Below are 20,535 nucleotides of genomic sequence, written 5' to 3'. Positions count from 1 at the left end.
TCAATGGAATAATTCAATTTTTATTATTAATAATCAGAAAATATGAAGTAAAATTTAAATTTATCAACGACGAAGAGCACAGTGATCTGTATAAATAGACATAGCTAAAAATATACTGTATTAGTTCCAATCAGCATCTATCTATTTCTTTCTCAAGTATGAGCATTTATTATCATGGAGTTGTAAATAGTAGAAAACAATAGTGACGTATGAAGTGATTGCAATTTTGTCAACCAGTATTTTGTCCAGAAGTATACATTATACCTCATAGTAAAAATGATTCCAAAGGCGATAAACGATAGGAGTAGTTATTCTAATATTAATTTCCATGATGTGAATGAAATCCACTTACCTAGTACTGCTTGGGCTCCCGCTTGTGGAGCTAAAAAACACATTTTCATTATTATAATTATTATTAGCCATCTGTATATAATTTAAAATCACGACATAAGGAATTAAAAAAATTGAAACTAATTATTTCTAGAAATAAAGAAATTGAGACTAGCGAGAGAATTATGCCTAGGAATACCCCTTCCGATCGAATATGAAAGTAAGAAGATTGAGATCTCGAAACAGAAATTATTAATGAACATGAAACACTTTCTTCTTTCAGTTATGGTGAACAAACATTTCTTTAATGGTTTCTGAATGAGAAAATATATGTGAAGCAATTGTTATTGCAGCGCTTTATTCTATCTGAATGCTGTCAAATGCAAGTACAACTTCAATTCCTGCTTTTTCTGGGTAAAAAAAAGTGTGAACGGTGGAATTGGGCGTTATTGACCTCCAACAAAGCTCTCTTCTGATCCAACAATGATGGGTACTTCTGGAACATAGCATTATGGACCCGATGCAATTGTATAACGTAAAATTTGTCATCGACACCACGACCATCTGCTACAAGTTCCAGAACACTGGACAAACGATGTTCCACCATATGCACAACATGACCTTCCTTTCAAACCGTCCTCGTTGAAGAAGTTTCATTGCACATTGCGGTGGCTGCAACCACTGCAAACCACTGGCAGAATTTCGTGGGAAGTTCTGCTTTTCGTCACCTTGGACAATTCAATGCAAAAACCTGTCGTCCCGTCGATTTTGAAGCAATTGATCACAGATGGAGACTAGTCATTCAATCTATTGTGGTGTCAACTCGTGAAACACAAGTCGAGGCCATCGAGAGGCAAAACCCACTTGGTGAAGAGAGCGAATCATGGTGCTTTGGGACGATCCAACCTGTCGTGCCACTTGCCGTGTACTGACGCTTGCATCGGCTGCCATGTGCTGTAGCAGGTCATCTGCATTCATGGAATCCAGTCTCCCACATCGGGGTTTGTCTTCCACACCCATGTCCCCAGACGAGAACACGGCTTTTGCCATTTCTGTGCTGTCGTAATATTACCTGCTCCCTCACCTTCCACCACACATATTTCCCTAGCAGCACTCGCAGGTTTCACACATTTTTTCCAATAATGTCGTAAGAAGATAAGCACGGCTAATTTGTCTACCTCCATCACGAACCGCCGAAATTGCACTGTGTCTTGTTGAAATGTGTTGTGCCTTTTTGAATGGATGTACCAGGTGGTGTGCAAATCATGTGCCCACCGCGAGCTGTTTGCTTAGCTTTCCAGGAATTTTCACCGGTTCCACTGTTTCAATGTGAACGAACGGAAAATCATTTGACTCAACCTGGTATATTGCTTTAGATTTTAATGAAAACATTGTAATAATAACTGGAACGGATCTTGAGAATTGCCACACACATCCACATGCAAAAGTTCTGTCTATTACCATTCCACGGAAAAAACTACTGCTTTTCCAAAAAAAAAGCAACTGTAAAAGACACAATGGACCCCTGCGCATATGTTTGCCATTACTCACATTTTACTCATTTTAATTACTAAATTTAATAATCAACACCCCAGCTCCCCCAACAACTTTAAAATACGCCAACGGCACCTTTAGCAATATAAACATTTTGACATATAAAGAACATGGGGCTATTATGCTTCACGTAGCATTTAGCACAGATGTAAAAATCACCAAGGAAATTCGAATACATCCTTCTTAGCCTTGTGGACTCGAACCCTCAGCCACACAACGATGAATTCACGTACTCCCAGCTGCAACAGCCAACAATTTAAACTTCTAAATAAATGACTACTATAAAATTTCTCCTACTCTAAATGCAACCAAATTATACCATCCCGACTGGACTTGGCACATTCTCCACCTCAACATAACTCAATATAAGACCTTTAAAATACAAACCAAGACCCCCTACCTCCTTCATACAGATTTTCCAACCATTATTAGCTTTATCTGGCAATCTATTATCACCCTCTATCTACTATATCAACACAAAGTGTTTCATATCATCCCCTTTTTTCTATGCCTGCGCAAAACAGACGCCTTCGACCATAAAATATTTTTTTCATAAAAAAAAAAAAAAAAAACCGCCCCCACCCAGCCGAAAACACAACATTATTGTAGCATACCCCATCTGAAACAAGCAAATTCGGCCCCCAGTTCCACCCCCGCCGCCTCCTACAAGGTCGATCTTGCCTCCAATCCACCAGGGTCCCCATCCACACACACCTTCACCAAGTAACTCCCGACCACCATCCCCACAAGGATACTGCATCCCAAACCACCATACAACAACTCACTCCGTACACACTAGCCTACTCTCAACGGCTATCATAAATAAGAACCTCCTTCCATGAATTCCCCCCCCCCTCTCCGATGAGCACGGACACCTGACCACCGAATGGCGAAGCGCCACAGATAAGAGGAACTACCCCGGACGACAACCCTGCAGACGAGAACAACCACCCAGATGAGACCAGAAGGGCAATCCACCCCAGAGAGGCTACAGCAGAACAACCCATACCAGAGTCACCCCCTTAGAAACTATATACCAGGAAAACCTGTACCAAGCCCCCCCCCCAAGACGCAACCAGACAAACCACCCCAGACAAGGAAAAAATGCAAAGGAGCCCAAACTACAGAACGACCACATGCCCCTGGCAGACAAAGAAAAACCCACTCCGGCCAACCAGCGAGATTACACGAAGATCTAGGGGCACTACGATGTGAAGCTGCTGCCCGGCAGATACTCCGAAGTTACCGTTCGCTGCAAAGCTGAGGAAAGCACGATTCCCACGCTGCAGAAGACCGCATCAGCGACGACCTTGGCCGAAGTGTGGAGTTCCATCCGTCAGATATCAACTCTTTCTGTACACAACGCAGGCTAGGAAGAGACTTTCAAGTACAGTATAATATATCATTAATATATCATTGTTAGTGACCACATTTTAGTAACCAGATATCGATACATAGTTTTTATTATCGACTGTCGCTTGTAACGGTGAGACATGAGAGTTTGTTCATTTTATATTGATGTGTAATATGGTAGGTCTCTTAGTCCAGCATATTATGTCTCCGTTGGTTCTATAGTTTTTAAGTTACTGTGATAGTTAACACGGACAGACGGACGGACAGACATACAGTTGGATACTACCATCGATAACTGTTCATGTCTAATTTTTTTCCCACCGCTACTTTTAATGTCAACTAGTATATCTCAATGAACTCATTATGTTATAGATACAGTTAATTACACATTTTGTCTTCTTTTGGTAAATCACCAACTTTGCTTACCAGATCCAAGCGTAAACTGACCTGTAATATGAAGAAATAAAATAGATGAAGAAGACAATAATATAAAAATGAATAAAAGGTGATATGAAATGATATGAATTTTTTTTTGAGTCCGCCTCTAAAATAAAAAAGATATGATATTTTTTCTTCTATCATCATTCACAGATAATAGTTTCTATTATCAATCAAGACAAGTTGAAACATTGGATTGAAAAATATATTCATATTTTAATTTTTCTGCAAACACCTTTGGATTTAAAAGATATATATTTTATAATGAAACTGGAAATGCAGGTAATATGTACATAATAATAGAATAACTTGTTCTTTATTCCATACTGTTCGTTATACAACATTGCACATTGGCATTTCTTTTAATCTTTCAATTAAGCAGAATTTCTTTATACATCATCCATGCTATTTTTGCAGTTTCCAAAACTTCATACGTAAGATATTTATCGGGCGTAAAAGCTACTTTTCCTTTGCAAAAATGCATTCTTGCTTCACTACAGTGAGTTGAAAAAGGTTGAGCCTATGCTATGATACGCAAAGTCTAGAACTCGAACGAAATTCAGTTTCTTGCCTGAAGTATTCTTTCTCAGATGTACGCATAGTTCTCTCCTGATAGAGGGTGAAAAATCTGTGAAGAATGGTGGTTTGTTATAATTACATTAACCAAATATTTAAAAGGTTATTTCGGATAGCAACAAATAAAGAATTAAATTATTATTTTTTGCCGATATAATTGAAAATGTTAAAGTTCAAAGTAGTAAGATATGGTACCATGTATAACCTCCAATGCAATAGGATTGTTATCACAAACACATGTCTAACAATATTAGTTCTAAATTTCTTGTAAGAGGAAGGGAACGTTGTGTTCTAAAGATTTTATTCAGAACCTCACTTAAGCATATCTTTAACGTGCACAATTTTGCTGTCTCTCTCTCGCTCTCCTTGCTTGAAAATATATAATTTCGTCGTGTAGCAAGCAAATAATTTTACCAACTCTATTTACTTATGTGTCTATTGTTAAAAAGGCATTAAATAAATACTTAATTTACTATTCACTTACCCGGTGTCAACAACACTTGACACGTTCTTTAGTCAAAAGAACATGATTTAAGTAAAAGAACAAATAATAAGTTCACATGAAAGACTCGAAAGCATACACGTGATGCCTCTCAGGGTATGGGGTAATATCTCTCTTCGTTCGTTGGTCAAAACAAATCAAAGTCAAGTTTTCGCTAAGAGAAAATAATTATATTTTACGTCTTAGCAAAATAAATACTTATGTGCATAAAATCCACTTCAGTCAAAGAAATAACAGCTTCTTACAATTCAACTTAACCACTCTTATTTTCACTTGAAGCCCGAACTCCTAAGCCAAGACAAAAGACACTCGTAATTGCCATGGCAGCAGCTCTTAACAAGATAATTATATACAGGTTAATCACTATCCTGACATTATCAGTGATAGGTAAATTACAGAAATTAATATTAAAGAACAATAAACATTTGCACAAGAAACGATAATTAATAACAATAAATATTAACAATAAATATTTGTGCAATGGGAAAGGACGTGTCAATTGCCCCCTCCGAAGAAAAATCAAAATCGACGACGAACTGGGATACTTTGAACAGTCTAGGAGATTTTGGTTTCAATCTCTGGAAAACAGTCTACAATTCTTCATGTCTTTAGTTCACAGGTTCCGAGATAAAACTGGATGCTTGAAGAAATATTCAACTTTTTGTACAGCATGGGACTTCTGATACATCATAAATAAACTATGACACTTCATACAACTAAGAAGACCAGATCAAATAAACATTCAGCAGCCTATTCAAATATGCTCTCGTTCTACAACATGTCGTAACCACAAACTCATAGAAAACGTTTCCAGTGCCAGGCCTTTCCAAAGACACTTTTCTATTGATCGTGAAGATATCAACTTAAATCGGTTCTTCGTTCCATTTTCAGTAAATTTACTGGAATCAATCTTCTTTTTCATATCTTCTGGTGAAGGAATCCATTTCTAATGGCTAGCTTTAAATTTCCGGACCCTTATTTACTTGTCTACGGAATTATTCTCTTCTAGCTCCTTTTTAAATAGACACTCCATCCACCATTAAATATACTTTTCATAGTTTAAGACTGAACTCAGTTTTATACTTTCGCAGAAACAATTAACCAACAGCAGCTCATATCGTAAATCTTTAACAATTAAAATTTCCATTAGAATGGTGCTTACAGTAGTTTCGAGCACGAGTTACGCTTGCCTACAAATTCAAGTTCTGAATTCTAGTTCTAGCTCACTGAATTTTTATACTGAACGATCTGCCTTAAAGTACAGGTAAATTCTGATTTGTTATGAATATCAGCATAATATCTTTGTCACCAGACTGTAAAATCTTTCTTCTTGCAACCAGTTCCCTCCGAGACTGCCTAACATAAAGGATAGTTCTATGCTAGGCGAGGGGTAAAGTCCCGCACCTGATCCAGATTAGATCCGGTATCCCAACAGAAGTTCCTCGTTACTGCCACACTACGCTGTTGCTCAACGCTGGGATATGATTCAACAATGTCTGTCTGCACGCCACTGCTCGTCATTTGACTCCCGGGAGCATTATTGCTATCTCTCGGTGGAGATAAACGTTGTTGACTCGGGGAGGAAAACCCGTTGTTAGGATACGGTCTATCGTAAGGATTACCTCTGGAAGCTGGATATTCTCGTCGTGATCTAAACTGACGCTGTTGACGGTAATTATTTCCATTTCTAGGGTATGGACTCTCAGCTGGGTTACTCCTATTTTGTTGCTGAACTAAGCGAATTCTAGACGTTCTTTGAACATCTCTGCTGTTTTGTTGAGAGCCAGTTTCTCGTCTCCATGTAGACCGTCAAGCATCTTGTTCCTCTGCTTGCTCATATCTCTTAACAAAATCCGCTAAGAGATCCACGGTGTTCGGAGCATGAGCCAAGCACAATTGCTTTACTCTAAAAGGTAGCTGTCCGATGATTAGGTTAACTACTTCCTGCTCGGTGTAATGATTACTCAGATTCCTATAGGCAGAGTACACAGACCAAATATATTCCTCCACACTGTTATCGTTCTGCTTATTGTACCGCCTAGTCCTCACAGACGACAATTCTCTCTCTTTCGCTTCTGCTGAAGCAAAACGCTTCTTGAATTCTCTGCAAAAATCAGAGTAAGTGCGGAAATCGTTCTTATGCGAATAAAACCAGTGATAGGCCTTTCCAGTTAACAAACGTGGAATGTTTTCAAGCCTATAATGTTGAGGAATCTGTAGAATTTCAAAGTTTGTATTCAATTCCTTTAAATATATTTCAACTGAAGTAGCGACAATAGTGCCGTCGAACTTTCTCATGGAATTGATGTCTGACATCCTAGGAGTTACCCCAGTGTGTACAATGCGTGAAGAAGGCTCTCTTCTGTTTCTTCTGCTGCGAGCAGTTGATTCACTGTCTGAGGAGCTGGATTCGTTCATCTTCTCGTACCTCTTCTTCCGTGACGTTTTTCCTTGTAGGTTTGAAGCTTCATCTGAACAGATGGGATAAAATGTCGATCTTCCAGAACCTTCATCAACACGGTGGATTTTAGGATGATCAGAGTTCGTCTGGATCTGTAACCTATTCAGCTGATCAGAAATATGAACAATTTCACTACAGATATGACCAATATCTGAGGAAAATTTGTCTTGTTTAGTTTCAACTGTTTTCCTCCATTCTTCGTCAGCTTTTCGGTATCCCTCGGTTTCATTTATATTCTCAGCAAGTTTGTCTGCCACTTTGTGATTAATGGTATCTTCTAACTTATCTGTGATAACAGTTACCTGGTGATTCACATTTTCAAACACTTCCTTTCTGAAACTGCTCTGTTCTTCAGCGATTTCCTTACGAAAGTTACCCTGAGATTGTTCAACCTCTTCTCTCAACAGGGCAATTTCTTTTTGCACATTTGATTCCACTTGTAGAGAGTTTGCTTCACATGTCTGACGTAAGTTAACGATCTCTATTTGAATGCTTTCTTTTATCTTCTGTTGATTTTCTTCCATTTTTACAGTCAAATTGTCCAGTCTCTGTCCCATCTCCAAAGCAGATTCTGTGAGTTTCGAATAACCCTGTGAAAACTTCTCTTCTAAGCGCCTTTGTGATTCCACCAGATTTCTACCACTTTCCTCTAACTTTAAGTTCAAACTGCATTCCAACATGGCTACATTCACCTGAAACTTAGCTTCCAGATTCCTGGAACTTTCTCTAATGTTTTCCTTAATTTTTGATTCCAGAGAATCCAAAGCAATGGCGTTTTCTTGGATCTTTGCTTCCAGATTGCTGGAACGTTCTCTAATGTTTTCCTTAATTTTTGATTCCAGAGAATCCAAAGCAATGGCGTTTTCTTGGATCTTTGCTTCCAGATTGCTGGAACGTTCTCTAATGTTTTCCTTAATTTTTGATTCCAGAGAATCCAAAGCAATGGCGTTTTCTTGTATCTTTGCTTCCAGATTGCTGGAAATTTCTCTAATGTTTCCCTAAATTTTAGTTTCCATAGCCCTTGTACTTTCCTCCAACATAATCCGTATTGAAGAAAGCAGGTCTGCTGTAACTGGAACTGACTGCACTGGAGATTCATTTTCCTCAGCCGATGATTTACCTGCACTTCTCAACATCTTCTTATCCATAGTCTTCTAGCACAGAATTTCCATCACAATCACAAATCAATTACTCTTCACGAACACACAAAAATGAACACCACTAACGAAACAACAGATTTCGGGCCCCCCGTTGTTGCGCCAAAATATTGACACGTTCTTTAGTCAAAAGAACATGATTTAAGTAAAAGAACAAATAATAAGTTCACATGAAAGACTCGAAAGCATACACGTGATACCTCTCAGGGTATGGGGTAATATCTCTCTTCGTTCGTTGGTCAAAACAAATCAAAGTCAAGTTTTCGCTAAGAGAAAATAATTATATTTTACGTCTTAGCAAAATAAATACTTATGTGCATAAAATCCACTTCAGTCAAAGAAATAACAGCTTCTTACAATTCAACTTAACCACTCTTTTTTTCACTTGAAGCCCGAACTCCTTAGTCAAGACAAAAGACACTCGTAATTGCCATGGCAACAGCTCTTAACAAGATAATTATATACAGGTTAGTCACTATCCTGACATTATCAGTGATAGGTAAATTACAGAAATTAATATTAAAGAATAATAAACATTTGCACAAGAAACGATAATTAATAACAATAAATATTAACAATAAATATTTGTGCAATGGGAAAGGACGTGTCACACTCCAAACTGTACCCCTATATTAAAGAAAAATTACCCATATTGTTTAATTCACGTAATTACACAGATTTCTGCCACAATTACAAGCGTTCAAAACGATCTCTCGCATTGAGAAAAAATATTAGAACATACACTGTTAGCAATGATCATTATGCAGCATTATTGTTGAAATGAATTTGTCACTAGGAGCACTGAAAGAAATAAGTAAATGTGAACTAGCGTTCGAGAGGTAACAGAAGGCAACGTGAAACGATTACATAACTTCTCTCTTTACAAGACCTTAGCGTGTGTTTATGAACACATCCATCTCGACGTGACTGAGTCCGCTAAATACTGTGTTTCCTCAACAGGTGGCAGCAGAATCGTCGATCTAGTTGCGCAACCCAGTTAGTGTCAAGAGAGTAACATCAACATGGCGGACGTACGTTCAATTCACATTTAATGGAACTGTCAATAGGCATAATTGTGTGTACTGGGCTGAAGATAATCCCCACATTACTGTTGTAACGGCTGTGAATTTGGCTGGGTAAAATGTGTGGTGTGGTTTGTCTCCTAGGGGACTCATTGGTCCTTTCCGTTTTGAAGGTACTGTAACTGGAGAAAAGTACCTAACAATGCTTGCTGATTCAATTTTCCTGTCATTCGTGCAACTACATGTGTTATTACTAACAAGATGGCGCCCCGCAGCACTATCACAGGGATCTGCGAGCATACCTGGATGTACCAGGCCAGTGGATAGGACGCAATGGACTTTCCTGCACACTCTCCAGACCTTACGCCGCTCGATTTTCTCTTACGGGGCACAGTAAAATATGAGGTGTACAGTCGTAAACCACGTAACCTGGACACACTTTGGGATGAGATTCAAGCGGTGTGTGCAGAAATCCCATTGGACACTTTTGTGCAAAGTACGAAATCAGTCGTGGTTCGTACTCAGAAATGTATCGAAGCTGAAAGCTATCATTCTGAACATTTACTTTATCCACCATTTGGAACATTCTGTTTGATCAGAAATTACGATTATTTTTCAAAATGGACTGTAGACTTTATATTCCCAGAAATTTAACCTTGTAGATTGGAAAATAAATTTTCTCTGAGAGTTCAAAGTTTCTTGACGCACCCGGTATAATTGTGATGAGTTAACTTCATAAAATATTCAAATTTCGTTTTCCTATTACACTGAACGATAAAATAAATATGTGAGAAATAAAAGTATTGTTTACTTCAATGGAATAATTCAATTTTTATTATTAATAATCAGAAAATATGAAGTAAAATTTAAATTTATCAACGCAGTAGAGTACAGTGATCTGTATAAATAGAGCCATGGCCAAAAATAAATTAATTCCAATCAGCATCTATTTCCTTATCAAATATGATCATTAATTATTATAGAGTTGTAAATGGTAAAATAAAATACTGACGTATGAAATGATTGCATATTATGTAATCCAGTATTTTGTTCGAAAACTGAGACATGGAGACAGAGATGATTCATGAACATGAAACACTTTATTTTTCAGTTGAGGTGAACACACAGTTCTTTGTTATTGCAGCGCTTTATTCTATCTGAATGCTGCCAAATTATTCGCGATTAGTAGAGAAATACGAACAGAGTGATCATCATGCAACCACCTTTCATGACAATATGATTAAAGAACTACTTATCAAATAACAGCACATTAGGTTCATACCCATGTGAGGGGCCATGGGTGGCAGCCCATCGAACTATAAAATAATTAAATGTAAGCCTCTAAGAAGCTACAAATATAACATCTCTATTTTTTCCAGTTTGAAAGAAATTCAATTCTTCTCTTGGATTTAAGGATGTGGATGGAGGCTTCAGGAGTCTGTATTTTTCAATGTTTGGTCATTTTACTTTTAAGGCTGTCGAATATCCCGATTTAGTCGGGCAGTTGGTGTCCGTCCCGACTTCTTTCGGACAGATTGTGATGAAAAAAGTCTCATTCTTTGTTAACACACATTTAGAGATGTTCTTTATATTAATAATCATTAGAGGCAGCTATTGAAAATAGTTTACATTACAAGTTCCGCATATTTCTAAGCGCCACGAAAAAGTACACTCGTCTGAATGAATAATACTTCTAAATGACCTTTTTTGTAGACAACAAATGTATCGCAAAAAGAGTTTGTGCCAGAGACAAATGTACTTTGCTGTTATGCAGTAAAACTTATACATCAAGCACGTTCGTTGAAAAATATTTTTCTTGAATCTTCGAATGGTGTCGAAAGAACTTGAATTTACTCTCTAGTAATGATATGTACACAAGCAGAATTGAATTTGTGGGAGAGGGGCTGGGAAAACGAATACCGTTCAGTGTCTCTAAATTTTTTATTTTAAGACATATTGCTGCATATATTTTCCTTGTATTTCCAGCATTCACTGGAATCCTTCCCCCAATATTATAATGTCACACTTTCTCTTCGAATAGAGAAATGTAATTTACTGTTAATATATCATTGTTAGTGACCACATTTTAATAACCAGATAACGATACATAGCTTTTATTATCGACTGTCGCTTGTCACGGTAAGACATGAGAGTTTGTTGATTTTATATTGATGTGTAATATGGTAGGTCAATTAGTCCAGCATAGTATGTCTCCGTTGGTTCTATAGTTTCTAGGTTACTGTGAAAGTTAACACGGACAGACGGACGGGCAGACATACAGTTGGATACTACCATGGATAACTGTTCATGTCTAATTTTTTTCCCACCGCTACTTTTCATGTGAACTAGGATATCTCAATGAACTCATTATGTTATAGATATAGTTAATTACATATTTTATATTCTTTTGGCATATCACTCATTTTGCTTACCAAATTCCGGCGAAATCTGACCTGTAATATAAAGAAATAAAATAGATGAAGAAGACAATAATATACAAAATGGATAAAAGGTGGTATGAAATTCTCTTCAAACGTATCACAATAAAATTCTTCGTTACATTGACAGTAGAGTATAAAAGAAACAGGTAGCCCTATTATTTCTGCGTGTTCCGACAGTAGAGAAATTTAATTCTATGTTTTATTTTTCGTTTCGTATTTATTGTTAAAAGTATTTTGAAATGCAACCAAAACAATTATTCTTGACACTTTTGCAAAAATTTACAAAATACTGAAATTGAGAAAGTTGTGTAGTCGCTGATATAATTAGTCAATATTCGCAAATATTCCTCCGAGTCTTTGATGTTAAATCCATAGATGAATATTCAGGAGAAAACTCCGTTTCTACTGAGTTACACAATGATTATACATTCGAGTAATGTATACATTTCTCCATCGTTAGGGACGGAGAGGGCCAAGTCATGGGAAATAAATTCACTAGTTTCGTTCGATTTAAAATGTTATTACTTCCTCTGTTCTACAACCGAGTCCGCCTCTAAAATAAAAAAAATATGATAATTTTTTTCTATCTTCATTCACAGATACTTGTTTCTATTACCAATCAAGACAGATTGAAACATTGGATTGAAAAATATATTCATATTTTAATTTTCTGTAAACACCTTTGGATTTAAAAGAGATATATTTTATAACGAAACTGGAAATTGCAGTGAATATGTACATAATAATAGCAGTACTTGTTCTTTATGCAACACTGAACATTGGCATTTCTTTTAATCTTTCAATTAAGCAGAATTTCTTTATACATCATCTACGCTATTTTTGCAGTTTCCAAAACTTCAAACGTAAGATATTTATCGGGAGGAAAAGCTACTTTTCCTTTGCAAAAATCCATTCACAGATTCCTGATAGAGGGTGAAAAATCTGTCAAGAATGTTCTACATTATAGTCATTCTTTCATTACTGGTGGTTTGTTATAATTACATTAACTAAATGTTTAAAAGGTTATTTCGGGTAGCAACAAATAAAGAATTAAATTATTATTTTTTGCCGATATAATTGAAAATGTTAAAGTTCAAAGTAGTAAGATATGGTACCACGTATAACCTCCAATGCAATAGGATTGTTATTACAAACACATGTCTAACAATATTGTAAGAGGAAGGGAACGTTGTGTTCTAAAGATTTTATTCAGAACCTCACATAAAGCATATCTTCAACCTGCACAATTTTGCTGGCTCTCTCTCGCTCTCCATGCTTGAAAATATGTAATTTCGTCGTGTAGCAATCAAAAAATTTTACCAACTCTATTTACTTATGTGTCTATTGTTAAAAAGGCATTAAATAAATACTTAGTTTACTATTCCACTTACCCGGTGTCAACAACCCTCCAAACTGTGCGCCTATATTAAAGAAAAATTACCTTCATTGTTTAATTCACGTAATTACACAGATTTCTGCCACAATTACAAGCGTTCAAAACGATCTCTCGCATTGAGAAAAAATATTAGAACATACACTGTTAGCAATGATCATTATGCAGCATTATTGTTGAAATGAATTTGTCACTAGGAGCACTGAAAGAAATAAGTAAATGTGAACTAGCGTTCGAGAGGTAACAGAAGGCAACGTGAAACGATTACATAACTTCTCTCTTTACAAGACCTTAGCGTGTGTGCGCAGTGGTAGCGTCATTGCCTTGTAATCAAGGGGTCCCGGGTTCGATACCCGGTGGAGGCACAAGTGGTTCGGATTCCACTTTAAACTGTAGGTCCAGTCCCGATTAGCCTTACTGCGCATAAAGTGGACTTAAAACACCAAACCAACTTAGCGTGTGTTTATGAACACATCCATCTCGACGTGACTGAGTCCGCTAAATACTGTGTTTCCTCAACAGGTGGCAGCAGAATCGTCGATCTAGTTGCGCAACCCAGTTAGTGTCAAGAGAGTAACATCAACATGGCGGACGTACGTTCAATTCACATTTAATGGAACTGTCAATAGGCATAATTGTGTGTACTGGGCTGAAGATAATCCCCACATTACTGTTGTAACGGCTGTGAATTTGGCTGGGTAAAATGTGTGGTGTGGTTTGTCTCCTAGGGGACTCATTGGTCCTTTCCGTTTTGAAGGTACTGTAACTGGAGAAAAGTACCTAACAATGCTTGCTGATTCAATTTTCCTGTCATTCGTGCAACTACATGTGTTATTACTAACAAGATGGCGCCCCGCAGCACTATCACAGGGATCTGCGAGCATACCTGGATGTACCAGGCCAGTGGATAGGACGCAATGGACTTTCCTGCACACTCTCCAGACCTTACGCCGCTCGATTTTCTCTTACGGGGCACAGTAAAATATGAGGTGTACAGTCGTAAACCACGTAACCTGGACACACTTTGGGATGAGATTCAAGCGGTGTGTGCAGAAATCCCATTGGACACTTTTGTGCAAAGTACGAAATCAGTCGTGTTTCGTACTCAGAAATGTATCGAAGCTGAAACCTATCATTCTGAGCATTTACTTCTCCACAATTTGGAACATTCATTTTGATCAGAAAGTACGATTATTTTTCAACTGGACTGTAGCCTTTCCCAGAAATTTAACTTTGTAGATTGGAAAATAAATTTTCTCTGACATTTCAAAGTTTCTTGACGCACCCGGTATAATTGTGATGAGTAAAGATTCGTGAACTTCATAAAATAATCAAATTTCATTTTCCTATTACACTGATCGATAGTGTAACTTATCTTGGTTAATGGCCGAGGCTCAAATAAGGACAAAGACAGGACAACACAGAATTATACTGGCCATTGGACCAGTCGCCAGAGCCTCGTTAGTCTCCAAATTCCGTCCAGGGTGTACTACGTGGAAGTGAGGTTGACAATTGGGTGTACTACGTGGATGGATCTCCACTGACACCCCGAGCAGTTATTTTAAAATTAATTTCCATTATATGAATGAAATGTTTCAATTTACAATCCACTTACCTTTGGCTTGCGCTTGTAAAGATAAAAAAATACTTTCTCATTATTTTAATTATTATTGGCCATCTGTATATAAATAAAAATCAAGAATTTAGAATTAGAGAAATTCAGACTTGCGAAAGAGATGAACAAACAGTTCTTTAAAACTTTGTGAAAGACAAAAGATATTTGAAATAATTGTTATTGCAGCACTTTATTCTATCTGAATGCTGCCAAATGATTCAAGATTCGTAGAGAAATACGCACAAAGACATCATGCAACTATCTCTCATGGTAATATGATAAAAGAACTACTTATCAAATAACAGCACATCAGGTTCATACCCATCGGAGGGGCCATGGGGGCAGCCCATCGAACTATGAAATATTTAAATGTAAACCTCTAAGAAGCTACAAATATAGCATCTCTATTTTTTCCAATTAGTAAGAAATTCAATTCTTCTCTTGGATATAAGGATGTGGAGGCAGGCTCCAGGAGTCTGTAATTTGCAATATTTGGTCATTTTAGTTTTAAGTCTGTCGAATATCCCGATTTAGTAGGGCAGTTGATGTCCGTCCCGACGTCTTTCGAACTACCTGTGATGAAAAATGTCTCATTTTTTGTTAACACATATTTAGACATGTTCTTTATTTTAATAATCATTAGGGGCAGTTTTTAGTAGGATATAATTATTAAGTTTATCTTATGTTATTATCAACTTTGCCAATAGTCATCACCGACAAACGACCGGGCTGACACGAAAATTATATAAGATATATCTTTCAGTTTTTTAACAATACACCAATTCAAACTTAATTTCTCAATGCGTTCACTTTCAAAAATCGTATCGTTCTCTTAACCCTCGGATGCATGTGTGGGGTCATTTTGACCCCACTGTCTGTTTATTTCCTGGTATTAAAATAAAATCTAAATAAATAATTCTGATTTTCTGTGACATCTTACCATACTCCTTCAGCTATAGGAACATGTATAAATAAATTTCTTACAATTTATTTTAAATTATATTTTTAACGTTTTTTAACAATACCCTTCCTTTCCATGTGTGGGGTCATTTTGACCCCAGCCTGAAAACAGCAGGAAAACATTCATAAAGGGAAATTGATCCTACATATTATGTTCAATTATGCCCAAACTAAACGCAATCATCTCAAGGTCAACCACATACCCTGCAATGACTCACTGCAAAGTGCGCATGCGCAGATGTATTTGGCGCGGATCGAGGCCAACTGAGAGAAGTTGGGATGTTCCTGTTCGTGAGCTTTTTCTCAATAAATTCTCCAACCCGAAGTACAAAGCAACCTTTGGAGTAAATCGTTTTGAAGACATCAGAAGACTGCTCTGATCTGATGACAAACGTACTGGCGCTGCACGTCTGGAGACTGATCACATAGCTGCATTTCGATATATCTCGACACTTTTTTTTATCAAAAACTGTCTTAGAATCATGGTACCCGGCGCCTTTCTTACGATTGATGAACAGTTAGTGCCTTTCCGTGGGAGATGCAAGTTCGTGCAATACATACCAAGTAAACCGGCCAAATACATCATCAAGATCTTCTGGTTGTGCGATGCTGATAACTTTTACGACAAAGACGGTCTAATCTACTTGGGACGACAGCCAGGAGAGCCAGTTCAAAAGAACCTCGTCAGCAACGTCGTGTAGAAACTGTGCTACACACTGCGGAACTCTGGAAGAAATATCACATCTGACGAATCCTTCACAAGTCATGACTTTGCTACAAAATGGTTACAAAATGTAACCATTGTTGGAACAGTAAAGAAAAACAAACGTGAAATCCCACCTGCACTTACCAATATCAAGACAAGACAGCCTTGCACATCACAATTCGCCTTCCATGAAAATGAAACCCTGGTAAGCTACGTGCCAAAGAAAAACAAGAATTTTATTCTACTCAGCACCATGCATCATGACATACACATTGATGATGATGATTCTAAGAAGAAGCCAGAAATCATAAAGTTTTACAACCAAACAAAGAGTGGAGTGGACGCCATGGACAAACTGGTTCAAATATACACCTGCAGAATACAGACACGTCGATGGCCAATAGCCCTCTTCTATAATGTAATCAATGTAGGCGTTCTCAATGCATACACATGCTACTTGTCACAGCATTCTGATTACAATTAAGGCGTCAGTCACAGACGCCGTATGTTCCTTATCGAGTTGTCGAATGAGTTGATTCTTCCTCACATGCGGAGGATGTGCCAAAGCTTGAACCTGAAGAAACCAGTAACCGAGGCAACGAAACTTTGCGGCATAGTAAAGTAAGGCAGGCACACAGACTGTAGGATAGATCTTCAAAGAGAAGAGTAAGATGCCAGTTCTGGACAAGACAAGAGGGCAGGAAGACGACGGAATGTTGCAGAAGATGTGGGAAACCTGTGTGCAAGGTCTACAGCATTGTGGTGTGCTCAGAATGCGAGTGAGGTGTATTTAATTGCCATGAGAGGCCGGCACATTCGTCTTTTTATTTCTTTTCTATTATTTTTTATTTTATTTTTTTAAAATTTATTTGTTCTACATAAAATAATATTTAGTGCTGCATTGTGTTATCTCTAAAATACTGTTCCTCAGGTCAACTGAAGTTCTGATAATTGCGAGCGAAGTGTAACTACCATTAATATGTAGCACAGTGAATTGTCAATACATTGTTATTTTCTTGGGGGGGCTTAAATAATAATAATGAAATGGTAATTGTTTCCTATGTTATATTCAGAGAAATTATTGATCAATAAACCATACTAGCTGAACTATTTACTCTGTCGTACTTATTTCAATGCATAATTGTATTGGGGTCAAATTGACCCCACATATGTAAAGTTGTAAAAAAAAAGTGACATGCATCCGAGGGTTAAATATGGTTTGTTTTCTGGATATATTATAAACATAGATATCACAGTTCTACACCACTGTTAGTGCTTACATGTAGACATTGCTGAAATTAAAGAAATAGATATGTAAGATATTATAATGAGAAATAAATAACAGATACTAACGAATACACTAGAATAAAAATATATATGTCGACAATTGCATTTTGAACTACGTATCTACAGATAACCTGTTTGGGAGTATATTTGATGTATCACATATTTACATTAAAGATAAGGTTAAATTTTGTAGACAATTTTCAAGAATAGAAACTTATAATTTCACCACAATTTCCACACGTGGATTTAATCAATCTTTAAATCACATAATTCTGAATACCATACGATTTGAAATTTTACAAACTAATTTAATGAGTTGGTATTTCAGCACACGTTACGTTAATTTGAATGAAAAAGATACGTCTTTTAACTACTTACAGCCAAAGTTTTCGCCTAATATTCCTGAGAGAAACAAAACGTTAGTTAACCCATTCATTAATTGTAGTTTACATGGCCTTGACTAACAATGGCAGTGTATGAACCTTTACATTATATACATTTACCAAATATGCAATTAAGGGTTTATCGAAAATGAATTCAACAGCAGATTGAAAATAGTTTACATTAGAAGTTCCGCATATTTCTCAGCGCCACGAAAAAATACACTCGTCTGAATGAATATTACTTCTAAATTACCTGTCCTGTAGACAACAAATGTATTGGAAAATGAGCTTGTGTCAGAGACAAATGTACTTTGTTGATATGCAGTAAAACTTATACATCAAGCACGTTCGTTTGAAAAAATATTTTTCTTGAATCTTCGAATGGTGTCGAAAAAACTGGCATTTACTCTCTAGTAGTGATATGTACAAAAGCAAAATTGAATTTGTGGGAGAGGAGCTGGGAAAACGAATTCCGCTCTGTGTGTCTATTTTTTTTTTTTAAAGATTTCTTGCTGCTTATAATTTCCTTGTATTTCCAGCATTTACTGGAATCCTTCCCCCAATATTAAAAATATTCTAATGTCACACTTCCTCTTAGAATACAGAAATGCAATTTACTGTTAATATATCATTGTTAGTAATCACATTTTAGAAACCAGATATCGATACATAGTTTTTTTATCGACTGTCGCTTGTCACGGTGAGACATGAGAGTTTGTTCATTTTATACTGATGTGTAATATGGTAGGTCCTTTAGTCCAGCATATTATGTCTCCGTTGATTCTATAGTTTCTAAGTTACTGATAGTTAACACGGACAGACATACAGTTGGGTACTATCATCGATAAGTGTTCATGTTTAAATATTTTCCCACCGTTACTTTTCATGTCAACTAGGATATCTCAATGAACTCATTATGTTATAGATACAGTTAATTACACATTTTGTCTTCTTTTGGTATATCACTAATTTTGCTTACCAGAATCAGGCGTAATCTGACCTGTAATATAAAGAAATGAAATAGATGAAGAAGACAATAATATACAAAATGGATAAAAGGTGATATGAAATTCTCTTCAAACGTATCACAATAAAATTCTTCGTTACATTGACAGTAGAGTATAAAAGAAACAGGTAGCCCTGTAGCCCTATTATTTCTGCATGTTCCGACAGTAGAGAAATTTAATTCTTTGTTTTATTTTTCGTTTCGTATTTATTGTTTAAAGTATTTTGAAATGCAACCAAAACAATTATTCTCGACATTTTTGCAAAAATTTACAAAATGCTGAAATTGAGAAAGTTGTAGTCCCTAATGTAATTAGTCAATATTCGCAAATATTCTTCCGTGTCTTTGATGTTAAATCTATAAATGAATATTCAGGAGAAAACTACGTTTCTACTGAGTTACACAATGATTCTACATTCTCGTAATGTATACATTTCTCCATCGTTAGGGACGGAGAAAGCCAAGTCATGGGTCAACACTAACAAAAAATAGAAATAAATTCACTAGTTTCGTTCGATATAAATTGTTATTACTTCCTCTTGTCTACATCCGAGTCCGCCTCTAAAATAAAAAAAAATATTATAATGAGTGGTACCATTTTTTATCTTCATTCACAGAAACTTGTTTCTATTTCCAATCAAGACAGTTTGAAACATTGGATTGAAAAGTATATTCATATTTTAATTTTCTGTAAACACCTTTGGATTTAAAAGAGATATATTTTATAACGAAACTGGAAATTGCAGTGAATATGTACATAATAATAGCAGTACTTGTTCTTTATGCAAGACTGAACATTGGCACTTCTTTTAATCTTTCAATTAAGCAGAATTTCTTTATACATCATCTACGCTATTTTTGCAGTTTCCAAAACTTCAAACGTAAGATATTTATCGGGAGGAAAAGCTACTTTTCCTTTGCAAAAATCCATTCACAGATGTACGCATAGTTCTCTCCTGATAGAGGGTGAAAAATCTGTCAAGAATGTTCTACATTATAGTTATTCTTTCATTACTGGTGGTTTGTTATAATTACATTAACTAAATGTTTAAAAGGTTATTTCGGGTAGCAACAAATAAAGAATTAATTTATTATTTTTTGCCGATATAATTGAAAATGTTCAAGCTCAAAGTAGTAAGATATGGTACCACGTATAACCTCCAATGCAATAGGATTGTTATTATAAACACATGTCTAACAATATTAGTTGTAAATTCCTTGTAAGAGGAAGGGAACGTTGTGTTCTAAAGATTTTATTCAGAACCTCACATAAAGCATATCTTCAACGTGCACAATTTTGCTGGCTCTCTCTCGCTCTCCATGCTTGAAAATATGTAATTTCGTCGTGTAG

At 36.4% G+C, this 20,535-nt stretch overlaps 1 long non-coding RNA gene across 1 annotated transcript; it reads right to left on the bottom strand.

Annotated features, from left to right (window-relative positions):
* Window positions 1–346: 346 nt before the first annotated feature.
* LOC146002612 (uncharacterized) lies at window positions 347–13,257 on the bottom strand. Its single transcript, XR_014443728.1, has 4 exons — window positions 13,226–13,257; window positions 11,826–11,846; window positions 3,664–3,684; window positions 347–382 (listed from the first exon to the last, which is right to left on the bottom strand). It is a non-coding gene; the product is annotated as an uncharacterized LOC146002612 (long non-coding RNA).
* Window positions 13,258–20,535: the final 7,278 nt, after the last annotated feature.

This window comes from Lepisma saccharinum, chromosome 18 (genome assembly GCF_977018435.1).
Source record: "Lepisma saccharinum chromosome 18, izLepSacc3.1, whole genome shotgun sequence".
NCBI classification, from domain to species: Eukaryota; Metazoa; Arthropoda; class Insecta; order Zygentoma; family Lepismatidae; genus Lepisma; species Lepisma saccharinum.
Note: the sequence above shows the minus strand (reverse complement) of the source record. Positions and strands in the feature narration are given on the sequence as shown.